The 6,327-nt window shown below is 33.6% G+C and overlaps 1 long non-coding RNA gene across 1 annotated transcript; it reads right to left on the bottom strand.

The window, feature by feature from the left end:
• Positions 1 to 5,675: 5,675 nt before the first annotated feature.
• LOC108369419 (uncharacterized) lies at positions 5,676 to 6,327 on the bottom strand. The gene is made up of 2 exons (XR_001848505.1): positions 6,049 to 6,327; positions 5,676 to 5,988 (listed from the first exon to the last, which is right to left on the bottom strand). It is a non-coding gene; the product is annotated as an uncharacterized LOC108369419 (long non-coding RNA).

Raw genomic sequence — 6,327 nt, 5'->3', positions numbered from 1 at the left:
CCAGTCAGTTGTGGCTTAGAGGCCCCACAGTAATATGTATGTATGTATATGTACTACGTACGTAAGTAGGTACATATGTTTGCAAGCACTTATCGCTGGGAATATAATAATAGCTAAAATAACTTATGTCATGGAATGCTGTGTTCATTGACCTAAAGACCCAGCCTATTTTGCGAATATCTACTTAAGTGTGTTAATTCGTGTGCATTGTTTATGCGGACGCTGTAGCCGATAAGTTGGAGGTTGCGTACTATGATTTGGTGGAACTTAGGTCCGATTCCTCTTCCGAAAAATGTTCCCAAAATAGTTTTGTTTTCTAATAGTGGTCGCCAACGTCTACATGTGTTTCCTATCATAAAAAGCTTCCCACATAAAACCAGCTCCCGTCCAGAGGCGGCGTTTGAGGAAACGCTCGGAGCCAAATATTTATATTATTATTTCTGTGAAAGATAGGATAAATACTGATAATATGTTACACATTTCTACAACTTAGTTCAACTATTTGTATGGCATTCGGCATCCTGTCTAATTCCGTGCCACGTACACATCTGGATTGGATTTTTCTAGCGTCTTCAAATTTGCACTTTATTTAATGATTTATAGCTCATACCCAAAATTTGTCTAAAAATTCTGGATAAAAAGTTTAAAATTTTCNGCTCCCGTCCAGAGGCGGCGTTTGAGGAAACGCTCGGAGCCAAATATTTATATTATTATTTCTGTGAAAGATAGAAATACTGGTAGCATGTTACACATTTCTACAACTTAGTTCAACTATTTGTATGGCATTCGGCATCCTGTCTAATTCCGTGCCACGTACACATCTGGATTGGATTTTTCTAGCGTCTTCAAATTTGCACTTTATTTAATGATTTATAGCTCATACCCAAAATTTGTCTAAAAATTCTGGATAAAAAGTTTAAAATTTTCGGGTGCAATGTTAAAGTTTGTTGAATTTTCATAATTTTTGTACGAAGTTTGAAATGTGGATTTATGTGGGGCTGGTTAGGTAAAGTGCTAGACTTAAAAAAAAAAATATATATATATATATAAACATTAAATAAACAAAAGCAAAATAGCTAAAACTAGTCAAAATGTCGCTTGACTTAATCAACTGACCACAAGGGTATATGAATGTACCTCGATAATTTGTTTCGAAAACGCATATACACTTTCCGGGAGCGACAGACAATCTGCCCCCCATACATGATTCTAGTGCCGAGTTTATGAGCGCGAAATAGAAAATTTATTTTTTGGCTGCATTTCAAAATACGGATGAACACNTAAAAAAAATATATATATATAAACATTAAATAAACAAAAGCAAAATAGCCAAAACTAGTCAAAATGTCGCTTGACTTAATCAGCTGACCACAAGGGTATATGAATGTACCTCGATAATTTGTTTCGAAAACGCATATACACTTTCCGGGAGCGACAGACAATCTGCCCCCCATACATGATTCTAGTGCGAGTTTATGAGCACGAAATAGAAAATTTATTTTTTGGCTGCATTTCAAAATACGGATGAACACAGCAATAAATGCTTCATATAAATAAATCTCTTTAGTTAGCGCTACGATCTACTTCTGATGTGTTTCGAAAATTCAAGTAAAAATTCAAAAACCCAGCATACTTGCATGTATGCATGTACATTTCACATACATACATACATATGCATGGGTATTAAATACGTATGTATGTATATAACTCGAAGAGGAAATGGAAAACAAAATTTGACTAAAAAGCATCAATGGGACGCGTATTGAAATAACCAGAAGAATTGTTGTGATTATTATTCACATATGTACTTGCTGATGCAAACCACCAACACATAACCAAATTGTTTGCAGGTGCCGGCGGGTGATAACCGGAATCGCCAATTGTTCGAGAATTTAATAATAAATACCGGCTTTATAGCGTACGGCGATAATATAGAAGTTTATGTGTATGTAAACCAAAAAATGTAAATATTGAGCTAAGAATGCAGAAATTAACGTTAACGTAAAACTTTCATAGCTCTATTTATTACCAGTACATATTTTACTAAAACAAAATATATAATAATTTTGACTATAGGAGTATGTATGTATGTACGTAAATTCAAAACTTCAAAGTCGTTTTTCCCCCGAGTTTCCCTTTTTTGAGTTATGACGCTATCGAAGTAAATGAGCGACGTGTATATAGTTTCGNTCGGCGATAATATAGAAGTTTATGTGTGGGCATTTACTTCAATAGTGGCATAAACCAAAAAATACAAATATTGAGCTAAGAATGCAGAAATTAACTCTAACGTAAAACTTTCATAGCTCTATTTATTACCAGTACATATTTTACTAAAACAAAATATATAATAATTTTGACTATAGGAGTATGTACATATGTATGTACGTAAATTCAAAACTTCAAAGTCGTTTTTCCCCCGAGTTTCCCTTTTTTGAGTTATGACGCTATCGAAGTAAATGAGCGACGTGTATATAGTTTCGAATTTATACACCATATCTATATACATACAGATGCGATCAACTAATTAGCAACGAAATTCAAAAGGATATTGTTTGCAAATTATGTTTATTTATTTATTTTTAAAATATAATTCAATCTATAACAGAAACCACAATAATAAAAGTTTAAAAGCTTGCACAAATTGCAAAAAAAAAATAATCAAACTTAAAAAAATTGTCATAAAAATTTCAATGTTTTTAGTTAGAATATTTAGTAAATTTTCGGGTATGCAGTTGCCCATTCAATTGTATAAGAAAGTGCAAGTTTCTAGTCGTTAAAAATTACCGTTGATTTTTTAGATTTTTTTTTTGTGGAGGGTATTGTGCATTTTCTTCCATATGACATATGATCCACATTTTTTTTATGTGAAAAAAACAGCAACACCCTCCACAAAAAAAGAATCTAAGAAATCAACGGTCATTTTTAACGACTTATATTTGAACTTCGTTGCTAATTAGTTGATCGCATCTGTACATACATGCATACATTAATAAATACATATGGGCATACGAATGTACTTTTATATTTAGAAAGCAAACTTGCGTAAAAAGATTTACCAAATAGAAATTATGAATGAAAANAAAAATTTCAATGTTTTTAGTTAGAATATTAAGAAAATTTTCGTGAATGCAGTTCTAGTCGTTAAAAATTACCGTTGATTTTTTAGAATTTTTTTTTGTGGAGGGTATTGTGCATTTTCTTCCATATAACATATGATCAAAATTTTTTTTTATATGTAAAAACAGCAACACCCTCCACAAAAAAGAATCTAAAAAATCAACGGTAATTTCTACATACATACATGAATAAATACATATGGGCATACGAATGTACTTTTATATTTAAAAAGCAAACTTGCGTAAAAAGATTTACCAAATAGAAATTATGAATGAAAAATATTGTAGTACAACGTTCAATCGATTTTGGGATGAAAGTGAAATTGACTTTGGTTGATTACGGTATTAGGTTAGAATAAATGAACAAGTAGTTTAGCCAAAAGATGACCCGGTCGGCTTAATTTTCTAAACAGAGGGTTCAGACTTCAAATAATTGATTCTACTGAATAACTGAAAGTTATTTTTGACGACATTAAATATACAATTTATGTATGGACATCTAAATGTACATATATATGTACATATCGCTACATTTCTTTGTACAAAAGTAGGTACATTACNTCTAAAAAATCAACGGTAATTTCTACATACATACATGAATAAATACATATGGGCATACGAATGTACTTTTATATTTAAAAAGCAAACTTGCGTAAAAAGATTTACCAAATAGAAATTATGAATGAAAAATATTGTAGTACAACGTTCAATCGATTTTGGGATGAAAGTGAAATTGACTTTGGTTAATTACGGTATTAGGTTAAAATAAACGAACAAGTAGTTTAGCCAAAAGATGACCCGGTCGGCTTAATTTTCTAAACAGAGGGTTCAGACTTCAAATAATTGATTCTACTGAATAACTGAAAGTTATTTTTGACGACATTAAATATACAATTTATGTATGGACATCTAAATGTACATATATATGTACATATCGCTACATTTCTTTGTACAAAAGTAGGTACATTACAAGAAAACCTAATGGAATTTAAACAAAACACTTACAACATTTGATTAATTAAAGTCCAATATTGAAACCGTAATTTTAAAACAACTTACAATAAAGGAATATACATGTCGGGTTTGGTTAGGTTTATATCTTTGCAAAGAAAAAAAAAAACATAAGATAGGACCTTTATGAATCGGCATAGCGATATTTCATATCTATTTCATTATTTTCAAAGGTCAAACGTTGTTCCATGACGGTTTTGCAAATACACGCATATGTACAAACTATACATATTTTGTATGGATATGTATGAAATTTGTGACATGGCAGATTTCTTCGTCGCAAAAAAGAATCACCGCCAATCCTTTCGCTTCGCCAGATTCATTCGCTCCGCAAGTGATAATACCACCCATATTATTGTTGTTGTAACAACATACAAATTCCCCAAAGAGTCTTTTGGGGAGTGTTGCTTGAGTGACGGTCCTTGACCAGACATAAATCTGGGTCGTTCCGGTTACGTAGACCCGACTGTCGTGGGAACGCATAGATTCCAGTTGCCAAGCTTATTTGCTTTAAAGATGCATTAGAACGAAAACAAAATTTACAACATTTAGCGCTCGCACATTAGTTGCCTCGGTAAATGGTACATTGGTGGACATACATACATAAGTATACTAATTGCATAGTACAAAAACTAGCAAAGTTCAGTCCAAATTTCACGGCATGAGTAACGCGACAAAATAAAATCGTTGATAAAGCAATGTGCTGAACGTAATTACAGAAATATATAGAACCAATTCCGCCGTGAGTAAATGCAAATCAAAGCAATTACAAGCAATTTCTCACAACCTAATTGAAATATAGGCAGACAATGGAAGACGAGATTGTTGACTTTGACTTTTAGGAAGCTGTTAACCTTTAATAGTTGCACATATCAATAATGTTTAAAAGTTACGAACAGACATTTGTGCAACATAAAATATTAGCAATAAACTTAAATGGTATAAAAAATAGGAAAACTTATGCTTATCTTAAGCCCGCTATACAGTTCAATGCTAGCGTGAACGTGAACATCCACAAAGGCAAAGAATTCCATTTGTATTCTTATTACGGTGTTGGCATGAGGCGATTTTGTTCACACACATCTGTTAAAACTTGTCGTCGACATGCGAATGCTTTGTATACGCACACAGTTGAGTGTGAGCTTGAAAAATATGCATATTATACTTTTTCCAATTACTTTTAATTCTATAATTCTGAAAGATATTTTAATTCTCTATCTTTTGGTATATTAACTACTGCAAATAGTGAAGTAATAAGGAAAACATTGGTCAAGCCTAGATATTTTTGCTCGAGCCACATGGCGGCTGGCGTTGACGTTAACGTTAACGCCGCTGTCCGTATTGCCATCTGTAGTCCGTTTTTTACGGGCAGCGACGCCAATGTAGACTCCCATTCCCCATATTTGTGTTGTTGTTCAGTTGCCTATTGGCCTCACACACTTACCTATAAAGCGCAGTTCGCTTTTTGGCTCAATGATCAATTCCTTCGGCTTCTCCATTGTCGAAGCTGGTGGCGTAGTTGTTGCTGTAATCGCTGCCGTTTTGCTACTTTTGTACGAACGATGCGTCAAATTATCCAATGAAATATGAGTATGCTTTTATTTGTATAAATTTTGTTTCTTTCGATCACTTTACACCTCCGCCTTCGACAATTGAAATATATCTTTGATTTTTCCCCGTTTTTTTCTTCAAGGGCTACTAATGCGCTTCTGCCCCTGCCAATAATGCTGCTTCTTCTGCTTGCTTTTTTTCTTCTGCTTCTTTGGGGCTCTGCTTCTTCCACTTGCCTGTTTTTGAACTCGGCGTCGTTTCCAGGTATTTTTCTTTCACGATCCTTTCTCGTATATTACCAAATTACCTTTTAATGCACGGTAAACTTATTTGAATATTAAAATAATTATAGTCGGAATTTACACACTATCCACAATTCCCAAGTCGCCTTTTTCTTCGTTTGCCTGCACCTCCGATTCGCTCATCAATTTTTTGGCAAGTAAAAAATTTGCAACGCATGCGTCATTTTGAATTAATCGCCGTATTTTTGGCACCTATTCGCCGTATTCATTTCTTCGTCTGGGGCGTGTTCGTTTAAGGAGCAAACAGGGTTGCATGAAATTAAAGCCTTTCATACCGGCCGTTTTCACGTGCTGGAAAATCTCGCTCGCGTGACGACGTATGCGAGAAACCGCACGTGTAGAAC

The sequence above is a fragment of the Rhagoletis zephyria genome, unplaced genomic scaffold (genome assembly GCF_001687245.7).
Source record: "Rhagoletis zephyria isolate East Lansing unplaced genomic scaffold, Rhagoletis_zephyria_1.1 Rzeph_scaffold_03661, whole genome shotgun sequence".
In the NCBI taxonomy this organism is placed as follows: Eukaryota; Metazoa; Arthropoda; class Insecta; order Diptera; family Tephritidae; genus Rhagoletis; species Rhagoletis zephyria.
Note: the sequence above shows the minus strand (reverse complement) of the source record. Positions and strands in the feature narration are given on the sequence as shown.